We start from the raw sequence: 11,000 nt of genomic DNA on the forward strand, positions 1-11,000 counted from the left end.
AGCTCTTTCACAGCTTTTTCTTTTGTTTCTTTTTGGTTTTTAAAACGGGGGTACCCAGTCCTGCCTGGGACACCTCCAAGGCTGTTTTAAGCTGGGAAGTAACAGGTGCCCCAAGGCCCACGCAACCCGGTAGGCTCCTCTTGTACAGCTCTGTGCTTGGTGGAAACCAGTTCACTCCACGCAATAGCACTTACCTAGAGCTCCTGTGGTAGGGAGCAGCCTCCTTCTTCTGGGTCTCAGAAACAGGCTCCCAGAACTGGTCTTTGGGGCCAGTCAAGAGTGTCCTGGGATCTGTTTTAGTTTATGCTGACTTGGGAGATGATGTCCCCAGGCTAGTAAGAGTCTTTGGAGGGGGCACTAGGCATGCCCCAACTCTGGAAAGAAAATAATTAAATTCATCTCACGTTCATCCCCAGGCACTGGCCCACCTTAGAAATGAGTTTAGAATTTGCTGTGAAACACCATGTGCTTCGTTCCTCGCAAGGAGTCCAAACATCACAAAGCTTTGGAGGTTCATAACTCTGGATTTTGATGGTCCTGAGCTCAGTTTCTTCCTGGTGCTGAGCTGTAGCACCTGGAGCACTTTTAGCAGGCCTCGTCTTCTGGTTCCCTATGCCAGCTTTCTCCTTTGCCTGACTCCAGGTGCTCCCCTCCTCCTGCTGGGGCACAGACACCTATGTCTTCCCCCAACTGGTCCTCATGGAGTGTATGGGGCCAGCATTACTGGCCTTGGAGAGATCCACTTGTACTGGGGTTAGCTACAGAGAGAGTCCTAAGTCCACCAGGTAGCTTCTCCTTCCAGCTGTCAATGGTGTTTCTGTTGTCGCAGTCTGAGTCCAAGGGTTTGCTCTCCTACATGTTCTGGGGATGCTACTTTTATGTCCAGCCCAGCCTGGGGATGAGGGACATGCCTTATTTTGACCCTAAAAATAATTCTGGTCTGTTCTCCCCTCTTCCATGGGTTTAATTCAATTCTGGCTATTGACACAAAAGGCTGGTGTCAGGTCAAATAAGCATTTCCCAGTGGGAGAGCCATTATCAAAGCAAGCTGCTGAAAACTCCTGGAAACTTTAGGCAGAAATATGCCAACTTTCTGAAAGTTGCATTTCTAAACTAATAATTTAAAATGTAACCTCACCATTAAGGAAGAATTTAAATTACAATTGAATGGAATTTAAGAAGGATTGTATAGCTGCTACCAATCCAAATTTGTCATTTAATAAATGTCACATTGTAGCCCAATAATTTCCTGTGGCAGCAGCCAGGCTCACTACAGTGAAAATAGATTTTGGATACAGGAAATACATAGAAGGAGTTATGTTCACGTACCTTGGAATAGGCGTGATATTTATGCCTTTATGACAAATTTCTCAAAAATGAGAGAGGTACCTGACAAGTGGTAGAAGGAGGTTCAGAGATTGGTGTCAACTTTGATTTGGATTGATATGGATACGTTATTTGAAGTTGTCATTCCTAGTGATTACTGCATAGAATACAAAGTGCAGTTGCTTGACCAACTGAATAACCAGCAAGAACTCCACCTAGCAATGCTCCAGCTGAGGTAGTTATGTAAAAGCACAGAGCAGTGATAATGCACTTGAAAATAAGTGCCAAAGAAGGAAATGAACTGAGCGAAAATAATTAAGGTCACCCAGGAGTCAGTGCATTCTTATAAAAGGCTTATGTATATTTATACCTAGTATGGCAAAGTTGAATAGCCTTAAAGAGACTGCATTAGCAGATTTGTATCAGCTTTAATTTTGGGTTTGTGTCCAAAGGTTAGTTCTCATATTCAGCAGAGTGAAATGATTTGGCAGACTAAAAGTAGAGATTCTGAAATATGCCAAATACTGTAGCAACTGTTTTAATGCGAAGAAGAAAAGGGCCAACTATGTTTATCTGATTGCGCCGGACCCGGGAAACTCTCAAGTTCAGGTCAACCACAATGGAGCGCAGTCCCGCTACTGGGACCCACCTAAGTCCGCTGAATATTGTACCTTAATTATGGTTGCAAAGAGATGCGGAGTCCTGTGTTGAGGATGAGTTGCTCAGCAAAGTTTATGCGAGGTCCAGGTGAGGAGATGTATTGTGCAGCAGTGGTTATGTAGAGCTGGGAAATGCGATGTGATGTCCTTGAGTGGAGATGTGTCTTGCAGTGGGGGTTCCAATGCGCTGCGTTGGGCGAGGTGGGGGCCATACGTGAAGATGCGTCGCTCAGCAGCAGTTTCGACGACCTGCGATGGGTGATGAAAAATCCTTCCATGTTGTAAGTCTGCGCAGGACATGCGATGTATCGCTTCCGAGAGTTATGCCTCGAGCAGCAGAGGAGATGATCCAGTTCTGCCGGACATGTGCGGCGGAGGGAATGCATCAGTTCTGGCGCTGGCATAATACCTTTAGGCCCACTTCCAAGTGCCCATGACTGGGGTAGCACAACTTGGGAGGGGAGGACTTACATATGGCAGAGGCAAAGTTCTAGGTTTGAGGTTTTTGGGAGCCTGTTCTGTACCTGAGGCTTCTGCTCAGGAGGCCAGCCAACTAGCCCTTGCAGTTAATCTGGAGTCCTGGGTTTAGAGATGCAGATCCAGTCCTTATCAGCCAGGTAAGAGGGCAGCGGGTCAGCACCATAGGGCAGCAGTCCAGAAGAGTGACAGTCCTTTCAGCAGTACAACAGTCCTTTTTTCCTGGCAGAGTCCAAAGGTCCAGAAGTGCACTGAAAAGTTCGGTCTAAGGGTCCTATATTTATACCAGGTGCTCAATCAATCAATCACGTGTTTGTTAAGTGCAAATACTCACCTGTAAGGGTCTCAAGGCGCTGGGGAGGAGGGGAGGTGCAGGATCCAGTCTATCAAGGATGGGGTCTATCAAAGAGCCAGGATTTGAGGTTTCTCGTGAAGATGGGGAGTGATGTTGTCTGTCTGAGGTGGAGCGGTAGGGCATTCCAGGCTCTGACTGCGAGGAAGGAGAAGGAGCAGCCTCCAGATCTGGTCTTTCTGGCACGGGGTACCACGGCGTAGGAGAGCTGGGCTGATCATTGGGTCCTTTGGGGTGCGTGGAATTTGAGTTGGTTGTTCAGGTATGCTGGTCCGGTGTTGTGGTGGGCTTTGTGTGTGTGGGTGAGGATCTTGAAGGTGATTCTAGTCTCGATGGGGAGCCAGTGGAGTGTGCGCAGATCCTGGGAGATATGGCAGTCTTGGCAGGTTGAGGACCAGTCTTGCAGCGGTGTTGTGGATGTTTTGTAGCTTGCGTAGTGTGTGTTGCCGTAATTGAGTCTGATGGTGATGAGGGCATGAGTGATGATCTTTCTGTGTTTGAGGGGGATCCATTTGAAGGTCTTACATAAGAGGCAGGGGGTGTGGATGCAGGAGGATGTGACGGAGTTGATCTGTCCATTTTTTGCTCGGAGTCCAGGATGATTCTAAGGTTGTGTGAGTGGTCCGTGGAGGTGGGTGGGCTTCCGAGTGCAGGGGGCCACCAGGTGTCGTTCCAGGCATCGGGGTGTGGGCCCATGATAAGTACTTCGGTTTTGTCGGTGTTGAGTTGTAGACAGCTGCTTTTCATCCATTTGGCAACAGTTTCCATGCCTTCTTGAAAGTTGTGTTTGGCTGCGTTGAGTTCGTTGGATAGGGAGACGATGAGTTGGGTGTCATCTGCATATGAAACAATGTTGAGTCTGTGGGTTCTGACGATGGAGGTGAGCGAAGCCATGTAGACGTTGAAGAGCGTGTGGCTGAGGGAGGACCTCTGGTGGACTCAGGAGGTGGTTGGTGTAGGGTCCGAGAGGAAAGGAGGGAGTCTGACCCACTGCGTTCTGCCAGAGAGGAAAGAGTGGATCCAGTTGAGGGCCTTGTCCTGGATCTCTGCAACGTGGAGTCTGCGTGTTAGGGTGTGGTGGGAGACTGTGTTGAAGGCTGCTGAGAGGTTGAGGAGGATGAGGGCTACTGTTTCTCCTTTGTCCAGTAGGGAGCCGATGTTGTCTGTTGCGGCGAGGAGGGTGGTTTCTGTGCTGTGGTTTTTCCAGAAGCCGGATTCGGAGTAGTCAAGGATGTTGTGCTCTTCGATGAAGGTGGCGAGTTGGCTGTTGATAGCTTTCTCAATGACTTTCGCTGGGAACGGGAGAAGGGATATGGGTCTGTAGTTTTTGAGGGTTGTATGACATAATTTCGACAGACAGAAAATCGACCTACAAATATATCGCAACAAAAACATCGATGTCAAGAATATCGACATCCTATCTACAACATGGTAAGTACAAAAATATCGAAAATTAAATATCGATGTCAAAAATATCGTTATTAAAAATATCGTTTTTTTTACTTTAAAAATATATGTAAAATAAACCAAATTATACTTAGAAATTAAATAAACATAATTAAATATATTGTATAATATTTAAAATGTATAATTAATATATATAATTTAATAAAACTTTAATTAAACATATACATATAATATATAATATATATACTTACTTAATAATTAATTTTACTAATAATTTCTGTAACGTGTAAATTATTAAATGTTTTTAAAAATTACCAATACATCTATAAACATAAAATAATAACATTAATAAATATTTAATAATTACATATAGCAAATAATAATCAATATTTTTAATGAGAATAATTTTTATTATTAATGATATATTACAATAGCAAAAATAATACAAAACATATGAAATATCAGACACAATAAAACTACTAGTCCAACTCCAACAAAAACAACAGAAAGTAAAATGTTGGATACCGTAGGGGTAAAAATTACTATTCCAACTCCAAAGAGTGCAACAGTAGGGAAAGCGTTGGATAGCGTAGGGTTAAAATTACTATTCCAACTCCAGAGAGTGCAATAGTAGGGAAAGCGTTGGATAGCGTAAAGGTAAAAATTACTATTCCAACTCCAGAGAGTGCAACAGTAGGAAAAGCGCTGGATAGTGTAGGGGTAAAAATTACTATTCCAACTCCAAAGAGTGCAACAGTAGGGAAAGCGTTGGATAGCGTAGGGTTAAATTACTATTCCAACTCCAGAGAGTGCAATAGTAGGGAAAGCGTTGGATAGCGTAAAGGTAAAAATTACTATTCCAACTCCAGGGAGTGCAACAGTAGGAAAAGCGCTGGATAGCGTAGGGGTAAAAATTACTATTCCAACTCCAGAGAGTGCAACAGTAGGGAAAGCGTTGGATAGCGTAGGGGTACAAATTACTATTCCCACTCCAGTAAGTGAAACAGTAGGTAAAGCGCTGGATAGCGTAGGGGTAAAAATTACTATTCCCACTCCAGTAAATGAAACAGTAGGGAAAGCGCTAGATAGCGTAGGGGTAAAAATTACTATTCCAACTCCAAAGAGTGCAACAGTAGGGAAAGTGTTGGATAGCGTAGGGATATAAATTACTATTCCAACTCCAGAGAGTGCAATAGTAGGGAAAGCGTTGGATAGCGTAGGGGTACAAATTACTATTCCCACTCCAGAGAGTGCAACAGTAGGGAAAGTGTTGGATAGCGTAGGGAAAATAATTACTATTCCAACTCCAGAGAGTGCAACAGTAGGAAAAGCGCTGGATAGCGTAGGGGTAAAAATTACTATTCCAACTCCAGAGAGTGCAACAGTAGGGAAAGCGTTGGATAGCGTAGGGGTAAAAATTACTATTCCAACTCCAGAGAGTGCAATAGTAGGGAAAGCGTTGGATAGCATAAGAGTAAAAATTACTATTCCCACTCCAGAGAGTGCAACAGTAGGGAAAGTGTTGGATAGCGTAGGGAAAAGAATTACTATTCCAACTCCAGAGAGTGCAATAGTAGGGAAAACATTGGATAGCGTAGGAGTAAAAATTACTATTCCCACTCCAGTGAGTCCAACAGTAGGGAAAGCGTTGGATAGCGTAGGGGTAAAAATTACTATTCCCACTCCAGAGAGTGCAACAGTAGTGAAAATGCTGGATAGCGTAGGGGTACAAATTACTACTCCCACTCCAGTAAGTGAAACAGTAGGAAAAGCGCTGGATAGCGTAGGGGTAAAAATTACTATTCCCACTCCAGTAAGTGAAACAGTAGGGAAAGCGCTGGATAGCGTAGGGGTAAAAATTACTATTCCAACTCCAGAGAGTGCAACAGTAGGAAAAGCGCTGGATAGCGTAGGGGTACAAATTACTATTCCCACTCCAGTAAGTGAAACAGTAGGGAAAGCGCTGGATAGCGTAGGGGTAAAAATTACTATTCCAAATCCAAAGAGTGCAACAGTAGGGAAAGCGTTGGATAGCGTAGGGGTAAAAATTACTATTCCAACTCCAGAGAGTGCAATAGTAGGGAAAGCGTTGGATGGCGTAAGGGTAAAAATTACTATTCCCACTCCAGTGAGTCCAACAGAAGGGAAAGCGTTGGATAGCGTAGGAGTAAAATTACTATTCCCACTCCAGAGAGTGCAACAGTAGTGAAAACGCTGGATAGCGTAGGGGTACAAATTACTATTCCCACTCCAGTAAGTGAAACAGTAGGGAAAGCGCTGGATAGCGTAGGGTTAAAAATTACTATTCCAACTCCAGATAGTAAAACAGTTGGGAAAGCACTGGATAGCATAGGGATTCTATAAACATAATAACCAATTAAATAATTAGTTATAAAAAAATAGCATATTAATAATTAATTTACAAAATATGTATTATTAAATACCAAATATTTAAAATAAATATTTATATAAATAACTTTAAATTACATCCCACACTATTCCCCCTTTAACACACAACACACTACACATACAAAATACACAATACATTTAAATATCAGTGTATCTATTATTTACAATTCATAATACATTCTTTATAATTAATATACTTATTATTTACAAATTTATACATATTAACTACCAAATTACAATTATTCACAAATTAATTATTAATTAACAATACATTAATTAGCAATAACAACAAATAACATGGAATAATAAATTATTTATATTTACTATATTTAACGTACTAATAACAATTAAATACCAATTAATAATTAATTAACAATTATTATTAATTACAAATAAATAAAAATTATCAGTAATTATTTGAATTTAATTACATCCCACCCTATTCCCCTATAAACCCACAACCCACTACACATAAAAATTCACATAATTAATTTAATCATCAATTAATCACTTAATAAAATTAAATCACCAATTAATTAGTAATTAACAATTAATTAATTAACAATACCAATAAAAAAATATTAATATTAAACTAATTATAACTTATATAATTAACCAATTAATAAAATTAATTTACAATTAATAATTAATTAACAATTAATTAATCAATTAATATATTTAATTAACAATTAGTAATTAATTAACAATTAATCATAAATACCAATTAAACAATACATATTAATTAATTATATTTAAATTACTTCCCACCCTAATCCCCTATAAACCCACAACCCGCTCTGATACTAAAACGCTAAATTATATTTTACATAATTATTAATCTCTAAACATTTATTTTTAAATGTATTAAAATACATTACAATAGTCTTTAACATACAAATAAAATACATATTAAAATACATTACACTAATAAAATATCGATATTCTTGATATCGAAATTTTTGATTACGATATTACTTACATCTATATTAATGACTTCATTATTATTAACTTCGATAATACTTACCTTGGGGTCGATATTCTGTCCATCGATATTCTTGACTTCGATGTTCTTTACCTACGATATTTACAACTCGATATACTTGTAGTTCGATATTTAAAACTCGATATTTAGACTGCTCACCGTTTTTGAGGTCGGTGTGGTCTACCGAGGGCTTCTTCAGGAGGAGGTTGATCTCGGCGGGTTTCAAGTCATCGAGGAAGGAGGCGTTCACCAGGGAGCGGTGTATGGTGTGGCGAAGCATGGGTGCAATGGTGTCAGCGGCTCTGTTGAAGATGTGGTGGGGGCAGGGGTCCATAGGGGCCCCTAAGTGGATTGACTTCATCGTCTTCAGTGTGTCTTCGGTGGTGAGGGCAGTCCAGCTGTCAATCGTTGGCTTCAGGGTGTCGGGGATGGCTGGTGAGGGTTCAGTGTGTTGGTTGTCTTCATCGAAGTTGTTGTAAATGTTCTTGATTTTGTGGTGGAAGAAGGTGATGAGTTGGTGTGCAGAGGTCTTGTGAGGGAGGGATGTCAGTAGACTCGCTGGTGGGTTGGGCGAATTCCTTGATGATGCTGAAGAGTTCTTTGCTGTTTTGTGCATGTGTGGAGATTCTATCTTCGATCACTGTTTTTCTCGTATTTCTTTTGAGTTGGTGGTGGGCGTTGGTGGCAGCTCTGAAGTTGTGGACTTCTGTGGATTGGTGTTCCTCCAGGCCTTTTCGAGGCGGCAGCATGTGCGTCTGGACTCTCCAAGTTCGGTGGTAAACCATCTGGCTTTCTTGGCGTGTGTGTTGTTGTTCTTCTTGAGGGGGCTATGGTGTTGGTGCTGTCAGAGATCCATCTGTGCAGAGTTCGGGCTGTGGTGTTGGGGTTGTCGTTTTCCATGGTGGTTGGGGTAGAGTTGCAGAGTCAGGAGGTGAGGTGGTCGATGGTGATTTTGGTCCAGTTCCTTCGTGGGAGCAGGTGCTGGTGTCTGTGGATGGTGGGTGTTCTGAAGGTGAAGTGGATGCATCGATGGTCTGGGAGTTCGGTGGTGTGGCTGAAAGTGATGGAGTTTCCTGATGTGAAGAGGGGGTCGAGAGTGTGTCCTGCTGAATGTGTGGGTTCGGTCATGATCTGGCAGGGTCCAATGTTGTAGAGGTTGTCCAGGAGGGATGCAGTGTTGGGGTCTAGTTGGTTGTCTAGGTGGAAGTTGAGATCTCAGAGCAGGGTGTAGTTTGTGGATGCGATGGCTTGCGGGAAGATGATGTCTGTGATGGAGTTGGTGAAAGGTCTGCAGGGTGTGAGGGGTTGGTAAATGAGAGTTTCTAGGAGGGTGGTGGTAGGGCTGGCCTGTATCTTGAAGTGAAGGTGTTCCATCAGGTCTCTGGGCTCGTCGGAGAGTGTGCTCAGGCGGAGGGTGGATTTGTGGATGATGGCGATTCCTCCTCCCGGACAGGTGGGTGGTCCTTCCAGGAGATCTTGTATCCTTGGGGGATGGCAATTGCGATGTTCGGTCCCGAGGTGGTGTTGGTCCAGGTTTCTGTGAAGAAGTCTACGTCTGGGGTGGTGCTGTCAAGGAGGTCCCAGATTTTGGTGGCGTGTTTGTGGAGTGATCGGACGTTGAGGAGGATGCATTGCAGGATCTTCAGTTTGGTTGTTTTCTATCAGGCAGTTGTGCTGTGTCCGTGTTCCTGGCGGTGCTGCAGGTGTGCCGGCAGCGGTGACAGCTGAAGGGTCCGTGGGTTTCGGCTGGTGATGCTAGCTTGCAGTTGTTGTTGCCACCTGGGTTGAGTGCGTGGTGTGCTGCTGAGTTGTAGCGTTGGCGGTGCAGAGGTGCAGGGTTCCTGGCACTGGTCGCCGACAGGCAGAGACGGACTTGCCTTTGTAGGGGTCGGGGTTGGCTAGACAGCTGGGAGGCGGGAGAGGGTAGGGGAACTGACTCGGGCTGGTCACGCTGGGGGCGGAGGGGCCGCGGGGGCAGCAGCAGCAGGAAAAACAGGGAAAAGCAAGCAATAAGGAAGAGGAAAAAAGTAAAGAGTTAAAGGGTGCAAAAAGAAAAGAAAAAGATATAAAGAGTAAAAGGGTAAGAAGAATAAAGGGTGAAACGGGGCAGAAAGCACAAGAAAAGTGCTATGAAGAGTGAAAGAGCTAAAGGGTGAAAACGGAGCAGAAAGGGGCAGAAAGTGGAGCGAGAGAAAGGAGTCAGAGGTCCACTGGACCACCAGGGATGAGGCGCAGGTATACCCTGCGGATGGAGGAGGGCCTCGAACACCAACACAACGGGAGTGCAGGGGCTCAGGAGAGGCCTCACTTAATGGTGTAGCTGGAAGGGTGGGAGAGAAGGCTCAATGACAATGAGTCAATGGTCTTGCTCCCTGTGATGTTGGTGAAGCTAGTAGAGCTTTCCACCCCTCTGAGGTGTCAGGCATCCCCTACCTCCATGTCCTGGCCCCAGCTTGTCAGTATTTAATCCCTTTGTGAGAGTACTCAGGCAAAGCCTTTGTGATGTGCAAGGGTGGTAGGTGACAGCTCTTCCGCCTCATCAACTCAGAGTGGCCCATCCTGCTAACACCTTGAGTCCCTTTGCCTCACTGTCTGGGAGCAATACACATAGACCAACTGCCAGGCATGTGACCCAGGAACAGGCTGCTGGCACCAAAGGGTTATGAAAAAAAATGCCAACTTTCTAAAAGAGGCATTTTCAGAATTGTGACTAAAAATCCAACTTTACCATTAAAGAGGGATTTTAAATTCAATTCTTTAGATATCAAACTCGATATGTCTGCCTCCTCCCAATTGGAAGTTTTCACATTAAATGTAATAAGATAATCCAGTGTTATCCAATGGGAGAGGTAGATCTTGCATGAGTGAAAAACTAATTTAGATGTTTTTCACATTCATTACCAGGACAAGTAAAACTTAAAGGTACACACCCTACTTTTTAAAAACACTGCATCCTACCCTCTGGGGGTGTTCAGGGCCTAATCTAGGGGTGACTAATATGTATTAAGAAGGAAGGTTTGGGCCTGGAGAAAGCTTTAATTTTGCCAGGCCAAAATGACAGTTTAAAGCTGCACAACCAGGCTGTAATTGCAAGCTGAGATATGCTAAAAGGGCTACTTAAGTGAGTGACACAATCAGCTCTGCAGTGCGACTAGCAGCATTTAATTTATAGGTCCTGGGCACATGTAGCACAACTTTACTAGGGATTTACAAGTTAATTAGGTAGACCAATTAGCCCTAACCCAATTCTACCGTGCTTTAAGGAGTGGGCACAAGCACTTTACCACTAGTTAGCAGTGGTAAAATGTGCAGAGTTCTAAAAGCCAACAAAAGTGAGTTGAGAAAACAGGAGGGTGAAGCAAAAAAGTTTGGGGATGACCCAGCAGAA

Source organism: Triturus cristatus, chromosome 6 (assembly GCF_964204655.1).
Source record: "Triturus cristatus chromosome 6, aTriCri1.1, whole genome shotgun sequence".
Classification (NCBI taxonomy): Eukaryota; Metazoa; Chordata; class Amphibia; order Caudata; family Salamandridae; genus Triturus; species Triturus cristatus.